General features: G+C 32.9%; 1 pseudogene; it reads left to right on the top strand.

Moving 5' to 3' along the window:
* Positions 1–862: 862 nt before the first annotated feature.
* Positions 863–7,437, top strand: LOC107840156 (annotated as a pseudogene).
* Positions 7,438–11,674: the final 4,237 nt, after the last annotated feature.

Genomic DNA, 11,674 nt, shown 5'->3' with positions numbered 1-11,674 from the left:
GGATAAAGTCAAGAGCTCTTGGCTCACTGATCCTCAATTTCAATCTTTTATCCAATCTATCCAAGCAGCTAAATGTTCCAAACCTTATTACCAATATACTGCTGGTGTTTTGAGTAGAAAAGAAAAAATAACTTGAGGAAGAAATTAATTGCTTACTTTCATGAAAGCTCACTTGGAGGTCACTCTAGCATCAATGCTACACTATACAGGTTAAGACAAGAATTTTATTGGAAGAAAATGAAGTAAGAAGTTTACACTTTTGTGAAGGAATGTGACACTTGCCAAAGACGTAAGGGTGAGAATGTTGCCTACCCTGGTCTCTTATAGCCTCTTCCCACTCCTGATAAGGTATGTCAAGACCTTTCCATGGATTTCATTGAAGGTTTACCTAAAGTTTCTTGCAAGGAAACGATATTTATGGTGGTTGACAGACTTAGCAAGGCTGCTCACTTCCTTCCTTTGAAGCACCCTTACTCAGCACTAGATGTGGCTCAATTGTTAATGGATGGTGTATTCAAATTACATGGAATTCCTAAATCTATTGTGTCAGATAGAGATCCTGTTTTTGTCAGCAAATTTTGAAAGGAATTGTTTAAACTGCAGAAGGTTTCCTTGCTCACATCCTCAGCATACCATCCATAAACTGATGGCCAAATTGAGGTTGTTAACAGGTGTTTGGAGTCTTATTTGAGGTGTATGACCTTTGACAAACCCAAGGAATGGCCTTATTGGTTGTCACTTGCGGAGTGGTTGTACAACACCTCCTATCATTCCTCTATTCACATAACACCTTATGAGGTTGTTTATGGGTCAAAAGCCTCCTCCCTTACTTCCCTACTTACCATTTGATTCTCAGCTAGACATGGTTGATAGGAGCTTACATGCTAGAGAAGCCATTATAAGGTGTTTAAAGTTTCACTTGAGCCAAGCTCAAAACAGAATGAAGATGCAGGCTGACAAACGCAGAACTGATAGGTCTTACTCAGTTGAAGATTGGGTTTATGTTAAACTTCAACCTTACAGACAACATTCTTTGAAGGATCACTCTTTTCAAAAGTTATCTGCCAAGTTTTTTGGTCCCTTTTTTTATCACTGCTAAAGTTGGTGTTGTGGCCTACACTTTGGATCTACCTGCTAGTTCTAAGATTCATCCTACATTTCACATTTCTCGACTCAAAAGGAAACTTGGGTCTAAGGTAGCCACTCCTACCTTGCCTATTGTTCACACTGACTTAGGCCACTTTTTACTAGTCCCGAAATCCATTTTGGATAGAAGAGTATATCAGAAGCGAGGGAAGCTGGAACTCAAGTCTTGGTCAAGTGGTTGAATGTTGCACCGGAAGACAACTCTTGGATGGATCTTGCAAAATTCACTCACCAGTTTCCTCAGTTCAATCCTTGAGGACAAGGATTGTTTTTAAGGGTGGGGTATTGTTATGTGTCTAACCCATTGTAATACAATAGTGGGAATGTGTTGAGATATAAAAGAACAATCAGCTAAGCAGTTAGTTTTTAAAATTTAGTTAGGCTCGTGGTCCCACGCGCCTTCCATAAACGGTTGTAACTAACTTTCCCTCTCCAATTCCCTGTTTCTGTTTTGCTTATTAGTTGTGTTGGAAATTCAGTTGTAATCAGTTTTGATAAAAGAATTACAGAAATTCTCTCTCTACTCTTTCATCTCGCCATTTTTCCCAATCCTATTAGCAAGAGCGAGTGATCTGTTGAAGAGAAATTTTCAGCTATTTTTCCTTTAGGAACACTCAATTTTGTAGGAATTACCCTCTATATCCGGGGGGTATATCATTGGCATTTCATACTAAAAAAATGATCAATTTTCTGTATTGACAAAATAATTGTGTTATTTTTAAATAGCCGTGATAATATTAATATCAATATTTGATATCGAGATACGTCACAATTTTTTTATATAAGATATTTGCACGATTGTATTCGAATGCTCTGTAGCTTCACCACACTTTTGTATTCATTTCGTGCCTAACAAATTAAACCTGCATCCGCGTCCAAAAAGGTTAAAACATAAAAGAGAAATTTATCTAAATATATCATATTTAAAAAATATTTATCAGTTATATTTGTATAATTTTAAGGAAAAAAGACACCACATGATCATTTTAAAAATAAATAGCTCAAATTTGATATCTTGCCAAAAAATGATCAGTCGGATAAAGTGTTTTCACTTTATAGCCATTTCTCAATTTGGGTCATGTTGACTCTGTAGTTCAGATAGAGTTTATGTAACATATTGATACGGGTCATATACAATACTGATACAATTTTCAACTTGGATCATTTGACCTTTTTAAAAATATTTCTTTTTTTTTTTGCTATAAAATTTATAATTGAAAAATATTCTGCTTTTTTTTAGTTATTTAAAATAATAATTAAATATAATTATATAAAAATGGTATAATTATTATATAGAATATGTATCTATATAAGATATATGCATAAAATTTGTATAGTTCTATCAAATATGTATATGTATAAAATATATATAAAAATATATATAGGAAGTGCATACAAATTATATAATTGTTGTATAAAATATGTAAAAAAAAATATACAATTATTTTATAAATTGTGTATCGAAACTATATAATTTTCGTATAGAATATTTATATGTATAAGATATGTAGAGAATCGGTATAAAACAAGCCAGCAAATTGAAGTGGCTAGAAAGTGAAATTTAAATTTCATGGTCATTTTCGTGAAAATAGTTTGATCCGAAGTGTCATTTCTGTCCTTCACCTACTTTTAATACATACACAATTCACTTCTAATACATAACTAGTGTAGAATTTTTATCAAAACAAATGCAATACACTTCAAAGACTTATAATACATCTATATTGCACACATAACTTTTAGTATATAGTGTAATACATCTATATTACATGCGTAATTTATTTTTAATATATAATATTTTTTAAGCCAAAACAAATACAATACATTTTAATAAACTTCTATATACATCTATATTGAATACATAATTCACTTTTAATACATAAGACAATTGCTATAGATGGTAAATATTTTTTAAATATATATATCTAGATAATAAATAGCTATATTTAAAAGTAGTAAACATTTTATGAAAAATACTCAAATAGGTAATTTTTCCAACATAAAAAACGATCCCTTTTCAGGATTCGACTCCAAAACAGCTCTTACATCAATTATAATAGAATAGTGCAATACATGAGTACAAAGCACTTATTTCAAGCTTACACATAATATACAAATTAATTGGTCTTTCTTGGAGGGAATCAAAAGTAAGACGCGCTAATAGCATTATGCTCCCCTTATGATATATCTCTGACAATAATAAAAGCATATATAAATAAATCGGTGCACAGATGATTGGGCTAAAATATAATGGGCCGGGTCCTCGAGTTAGACGAATATGTTGGCCTGCGGATTCGGCTAAGATCTGAGCGGCTAAAATGTATTGCGGATTGGGCTAAGATTTGAGCGGCTAAATGTATTTAAAAGGAACATCTGTGTATTTCAGTTGTAGCCAAAATGTTAACAGATCGCTAATTTTAAAAGTATAAATAACATAAATATCAACCTTTTAAAAGTAATTACACTCTTTCCCACTTTTTTAATTACTTTAATCTCTCCCTATTAATATACATAACATAACCGACATATAAATAACATTCTATGTATATGTGAGATTTTTGTAATATGTTTAGGGAGTTGAAATTTTTCTTAATATTGAAAACATAACTTATGTATTTGTATAATTTTTAAAATTTAAAATCAAAACATTCTTGTAATATATAATTAAACCAATCTGACATAAAATTGAGATGAAATAAATTATCCAGTCAATCATTAAGCTTCTTGACTCAACAAAGTTAAAAAAAATAGTAAATAATTCGTATAAATCTGACACTTTACAAATTAAAATATCTACTCAACAAATATTGACTTCAATGGTAATTTCGTATATAGAAAATTCTGGTAAGTAATATTATACATATACTATTCACGAGCATCCACTTACGAAAATGGCTTATAGGTCCTTTGGCAGTGACGTGGTAGTTAAGTGTCTTAATACTAGAGAACTAGTGTTCGAATCCTAGTACCACCAGCATATATATTTTTTTTTATTAAAAGAGGAAGAACTGTTTTTTATTCTCCTTTTCACTGAATTTTTACTTATTTTTTCTTTGCTGTTTTTCCACTTTCATTTTTCTTTTGTTTTTCACTTACTATCTAAACAATAAAAAAATTAGTAAGTTTGTAGGAAAAAATTCTTCTTGACTAGCATCTTTATGTTAAAAAACACGAGCATCCACGATCTTCAAATCCTTAATATATGACACTTTGTATTATGATACAAAATATACAAATTAGGTGAGAGAGGAGGAAGGAAGGGAAGGTGAGGGAGGAGGGAAATTAATGCCGAGAGAGTGACCTACGGTCAAATAATAGTAGTGATTAGTGAACTTAACTAGGCCTGTTAAATTAGAATTTAAGACAAATCTGTATATATTTGGGTGGGCGGTGGGGATAAAAAATAAAGAAAGGTTGGTGTGGTTGAGCTTTTAAAGTTTCTACTCCATATCATGTAAACACGTCTACATGCATGGCATTACAAAAAACAAGATATTTTTGGATATTTGTGGTATCCAAACTAAACTAGCTATCATGCACCTCAACTAATTCTACGGAACAAAAGGCATGATATTGAAGAACGAGAAATATGAAAATAATGAGTTAAATTGCAAATTAAATTGCTAGTTTTTTTTTTAATTAATTGACAACAGAATACATGTATAGCGCACAAAATGCACATAAGATGGATGTAAATCACATAAGATACACGTACATTACACAACATGCACGAGTGGCACATGAGATACATGTGTGATGCACAAAAGCTAATTTTATTGAATATATTTGAAACCTCTGATTAAAATTTGACTTTAGGCCATCAAATTCGTTGAGTCGACTGCACGGAGCAAATATTAAAGGAAGAAGATGAGAACTAAAGAAGAGGAGGGAATTAGGTGAGGTGGAGGGGAACGTGATGGAGGAGGAAGGGAAGGTGTGGAGGAGATATGTAGTTATATAAGATAGCTTCAGCTCAGTTGAATTGTGTATCCAAATCTTCTCATTCTCAATCTCTAGTATTAGCCACGTTCAAAATTTTCAAGAGAAAAAAAAATGTCTAAGTTTATGTAGTTAGCCATCGTTTTGATTTTTTATGTTATGGTATATCAGGGTCCGAAATTTCGACCGGTGATTTTGATAAAGATTTCAAAATAATATGGTCTCCAAGTCATGCGAACACGTCGGCGGATGGCCTTACTAGAAGTATGACGCTGGACAAGGAATCCGGTAAATATAAATTATTTTTTACAACATTTCATAGCTTCTTCTCTTTTTTATCATACGAAAATATACTTGGCTAACATTTTCTATGTTTATTCGTATTAACTTGTTCAGGTTCGGCGATGACTTCGAAAAATAATTTTTTATTCGGTCAATTTGATATAAAGATCAAATTGATACCGGGAAATTCAGCCGGCACAGTAGTAGCGTTTTATGTATACAATTATAAAATTAAAATTTCTTGTACTTTAATCACTTTATTAATTAATTTATTTTTAATGAATTTGGTTTATTTTTGTAGTTATATTCATATCAAAAATATCGTGACGAGGTTGATTTCGAATTCCTCGGAATATTGCTGGAAAACTGATAATCCTTCAAACCAATGTGTTCGTTGGTGGAATTGGTGAGAGGGAACAGGAAATTCATTTGTGGTTTGATCCAACGGAGGCAGTGGCGGACCAATGTAGAAATTTGGAGTGCTTCGGCACCCATTAAACTCGATGTGAAATAGGTAAAGTTAAATAGAAAATATATGAAAATAGGTATAAAACATATAAAAACACCCAACTATAACAAAAAGTTTGTTGGATGCAATGACATTTGGATTGATCACAATGCATCATTGGAAGGAGCCCTTAAGTTCGAACTTCATTAAGGTGATTTTTTATTTTTTTAATTTTAAATATTTTTAAATTCTGAGTTCATCATCACGAAGGACTTCCACCCTTAGTGTAAGGGTTTTATTGACTTACGTTATCTTTTAAGAATTTATAATATAATAGTATATGGATGGGAGTGATTTGTCTGTCAAAACAGTCCAACTCAACACCCTTAGCCTGGCACGGACCAGGGGGACTGTTGGAGATTAATTGCGGGCTGAAAACTGAAACAGTGAGCTGCCACATTATTATTGAAGTGGCATGGAGCTTGTGCTTAGCCATTTTAAGGTGTCACAGAGCTTATGCGTCACAATTTCAAAGTGGCACGGACTTTGATTTTTTTGAGTACAAATTTTCCAACGTTATAAATAGGAGTTACAATTAAGTGTCTTACTTCCTCGTTTCATATTAGTTGTTCTTATTAATTTGATATTTCATTAAGAAATTATTAATTAAGGTTTTATTTTATAAAAGTAGTCTTATTAATTATACTTTGAAAATACAAATTTGAGTAAATACATTTTTTTTATTCATTTAATGTGAAGGGTGGCATTGGAAAAATATAATAAAATGAACAATTAAATTAAAACAAATATTTTTTGAAAGAGAATCAACTTAAAACGAAACGAAAGGAATATTTATGTTGAAAAAAAAATAAATAGGACTCTTAATTGTAACTCTAACTACTCTTGGATCACTTGGGACTAAAAATGATACGAAGGAGGCCTCAAATGGGGTTTTCATTCTTTTCATTTCTATTACATAATTTGTGTATGAACTATATTACAGACCATATTTATCTTTTATTCTTTTTTGTACAGGTTTATGATTGATTGGATACCAACTAGAACTTATAAAAACCACGCGGATAAAGGAGCTAGTATCCACTTACTCAACCGTTGGAACTGATTATCAGCATATGGAACGGAGAATCTTGGGCAACAAATGGTGGTAAAACCAAAATCGATTGGTCCAAAGCACCATTTGTGGCCACATTTGGAGGCCATATGATTGATGCTTGCGTTTCCGATGTCGGAATTACAAGATTTTGCGGAACAGCGAGTAAAATAAATTGGTGGAATAAAGCAGAATTCGATTCTCTACCATGGAGTATTGGATTCTCTACCATGGAGTCAAAGAAGATGGCTCAAATGGGTTAGGAATTATTATTTGGTGTATGATTATTGCACTGATAGATGTAGATTTCGTAATGATATCCCTGTGGAGCGCTTATTTCCGACGTACTGGTGATTCTAAAGTCGCTCTTTAGTTCTTTTTTAATTACTCTATATGTTACTAAATTTTATCAATGTATGTCTGTAACATTACACTTGTACTGAAATTGGTGTTTTGTATTGATAATACCCAGTTGAATTAATAAAAACTCTCTATCCCATTTGAATTCTAAGGTATTGAGCTAAATTGATTAAGTTTATGAGTTTGTAAATACCCTAAATTGATAACTGAATGACCAATAAAATATGAACTATTTATTATCGGTTTTTAGTTAATCGATTTTGCAATTGGAAGAGATATTGATCCCTCTATGGCTTAGGAGGGCATTGTTGGGGAGTTTGTTAGGCCATAGCTGGATGAAGTACTTAATCTTAGAAGGGTTGTTGAGCTTCCAAGTCCAACTGAAATTCCTTAGGCTAGGATTTCATAGGTATTGATTTTGGCCTCAAGGTACTGGTAGGTACTCTTTCGTAACTCTATGGTTAGGGTAGCAGGAGGCATTGATGTTGTCAATGGTACTTTGAGGCATTTCAAGTTGCACACTGCTGATGTTCCAGAGATTTGTTCCAAACATCAGAGAGCTTGATGTTAGTGGTCATTAAACTGTGAGGAATTATATAGAAACATCTTTTAACTTTATTTTGAATAGTAGAACTAGAATCACTCACCTAGAAATCACCTAGTGTTTTTATTTATACTGAGATTTAAACTTGAAACTTTATGATTCTCAACTACTTCATTAACTAGTAAATTATACCTTTAATTACGTTGTACGATGTTCTTCAAATTTATTTTTTCAAGAAAAAACCGACTTTTGAGATTAGTTTGCATTTTTCAAATTTTGGCGTTAAGTACACCTAACCCGAGGTCAATTATAATATTATGTACTCTATTTGTGTTTAGGAACTTGGGTCGTTTAGAATTCCATCTCTAATCTATGGATAGCATATTATAATTTTTTCTAACATGTCAAACTTTATCTCTATGAAAAGCATATTAGTATTAATTTTTTGTGAAATGTCGGACTTTATCTATATGAAAAGTACATATATTATTAAAGAGATAACAATAATCTGTTATTCATCTAAATGTCATCACAAACAATTGATCTAAGCTCGTTTCTACGGCCCATTCATGATTCAACTATCAGAAATTATAGTGAAGTCTTTAACATTATTTTGTACTAATAAAATCACTTTAACTAAAAATTTTCCACTGTAAATCACTACTCCATCAAATTTATCATTAAAAAGAGTAAAACTGACAAAAGAAATTGAATTTTTATACCATGAAGATACATACACCACAAACAAAGCAAAAATAACATATCTTACAACCTACTCCGTAATAATCCCATAACTGTTAAAATTGTAAGCCTAGAAATTTATGATCCTTTACAATGCTCGAGCTCATTTTTGCGCTAAAAAATACTTCTGAATGTCGGTTGCATTTTTCCGAATTTTAATGTTAAAAAACACCTGACCCAAGGTCAATTTCATTTTAAAATTAATTAAAAGTATGATTTTTTGTATCGAAAATTGATTTCAAATAAGAAATTAAGCACAGAGACACAACAAAACAAAAGATATAAGCAGGAAGTGGAAATATGATATAAAACAAATATTAAATCTTAACAACTTTTACTTTATATATTTTTTTTTTTGGAGGGGGGAAGAGGGGAGGGGGTCTAAAAGAGAAGCTGAGAATTAAAGAGGAGGGGAATTAGGTGAGGCAGGAGGAGTGGATGGTAGCAGAGGAAGAAAAGAGGGTGGAGTTGGGGTTGGGGTTGGGGTTGGGGTTGGGGTTGGGGGGATGGAAAGCTGTGGAGAGCAAAATGGCTAATGTAAGATTAATTTCAGTTTAGTTAAATCATCTATTCAAACTTCTCATTTGCTAATTTGTTATATTTGCCATTTTTAAAAAAATTCAAGAGAAAAAGAATGTCTAGGTTTATCTTGTTAGTCATTTTGATTTATTTATGTTTGTAGACACCTAATTTTATCCCTTCTGAAATCCAATTTTTTCATTTTTACCTCTTCTTACCACGAACCCTCACCCATCTAATATTCCCCACAAAAATACAAAAAAAAAAAAAAATAATAACAAATTTCAATCAAATACCTAATACTTGAGATTCTTTTATCCTAACAAATTTTATTTCATCCTAAAAACCTCTTCAATTAAAATTAGAACACCTCACCATCCCACACCCTACCTTTATCCCACCTATGCTACCTCTACCTACCCCTAGGCTACCTCCTCCCCTCATTCACTTAGTCCCCAATTTTCTATCAACAAAAATGGACCAATTGATATATACACAAAAACAGAAAATACCAGGGGTAGAAAAAATCATCTTCTCCACCAGGAAAATGACATACTCCTCATGGACTCTCACTCTCCCTTACTTAATACACACATACGAAAACCTCACCATTCTCACTGTACACCAAAAACACACACAGATCGAGAGAGGTCGAGAGTGAGAGATTGTGTGGGACAGAAACACAGAGAGAGTGGGAGATCGAGAGAGAGAAAAATCATAAAAAGAGAGACAAAAAGGGTGATTGGAATGGGAAAAAGAAATCGGTGAGATGGTCAGTGGATTTCGGTTGGGATTCAAGTTCTCTGGTAGTTTTTTCTAAAGTGTCCAGAAAAATTGTTCTCCGGAATTAACTCCGGTTAACTGAACAGACCTCACCCAGTCCCGTAACCCTCACATCTCGACGTATCTCTCGATTTTCAGGCAAAAACCCCACCAGAAAACACCCAACGTTTCTCCGTTACTGTTTCGACGCGTCCATCGAAAAAAAAAAAGACATAATTGATCTCATTTTCTTAAATTTGATCCGAAACAGGTTTTTTGTCGCTATTCTGTTTGAATTTGCGTCTCGTTTTGGCTTGTTGGGTATTCTTCGTGGGTTTTCGTACTAGTTTTGGGAAACTTGGTTACTGTTTTGGTTTCGGGGTTTCAGATAGGATTTCGAAGGTTATCGGGTTGGAGCTGGATCATAGGTTGAATTTTGGTATTCTTTGAGGTTTCGAGACGACTCTTATTTCTCTTACAAAAATCAATCGAAAGCTCTTGAGGTCCATCTCCTTACTCCCGTTCTTTCTTTATTTTACTTTGTTGAAATTGCTATGATTACGTGCTGGGTGATTGTAATGATTTGATGTTGTTGATGTTATGATCATGATGCTTGGTAATTCGATTTCGGTAGTCTAATGAATTAATTTGATCATGTTTTAATGGTGATTAATAAAAAGGAAGTTGGGGGTGGAATTAAAAATTGGCGAAAAGATTAGATTCGGATCAATTTTAATTGATTGTTGATATGAAACGTGATAGTATTATGATACGTTGAAATGGATAGGTCAATGTAGGTTTGGGCAGGCAATTCTAGGAGTGATATTTGTTTGAATACGTGGAATATTGAATGTGTTGGAAGTTTTTAGTTTATCGCATGAAATTGATATTGTATTCATTTGTTGGGTAATGCCCCGAAGTGTCACACCCCTTTTTCAACATTCAAAAAAAATATGGTTATAAATTAATGTTCGAAAGGGTTTTAATTATTAAAGTGACAAAAGATGAAAATTTGTTTCGAAAAAGGATTATTTTTTAACAATCAAAATTCAGAGTCGCCACCCGGCATAAATCGGGTGTGCCGAGTCACCCATGGATATCCTTTTTCAAAATGGTTTTGACTCTTTAATACTGGTTTGCGAACAGAGATTCCGGTTAAGGAATTCTGTTGACCGAGGGGAAGGTGTTAGGCACCCCTCGATCCCGTGGTTTGACCACGGTCGCTTGGCAGAGCGTATCGGCTAGATTGACATTAAGAAATGTATAAACCACACAAAAAGCATGCAAAATAATCAAACAAAACGAAAACAATCCAAAATGTAAAGTCCAGTCCAATTATACAGTCCAAAAAATAAAAAAATAAAAAAATACGAAAATATAAATCCTATTCTAAACTAAATCTAGACTAAACTCCAATGTCTTACCCGATGCCGCGGGCCTTCATCACGATCATTTTCCGCCAACATGATACGTCGGGGCATTCCCCGGTGAATAAGTACATAAGATCTCGGGGCATTCCCCGATAAAATGAATACATTTCTCAATCTTGTGCGGTAAAATAGAAAGAAACAACCACCAAATATTCACACATTCAACAAATCACCAAGAGTCCTAAACTTTGCCTACCCAAAGCCTATGATTTGCTTACCGATCCTCATTTCAGAACATGATATTTATTCTGAATTAAACAAAAACAACAATAAACCTAAATCGATCTATAGTCATCCTTTTTATCAATTTTTTAATTCGTCCCAAATTCGTGATCAATCAATGATTAACACACGCTTCGATTATCAAATCATTTTTCAAAATCCAAAACCAA

The sequence above is a fragment of the Capsicum annuum genome, chromosome 8, assembly GCF_002878395.1.
Source record: "Capsicum annuum cultivar UCD-10X-F1 chromosome 8, UCD10Xv1.1, whole genome shotgun sequence".
NCBI lineage: Eukaryota > Viridiplantae > Streptophyta > Magnoliopsida > Solanales > Solanaceae > Capsicum > Capsicum annuum.
This window is presented reverse-complemented; position numbering and strand designations above follow the sequence as displayed.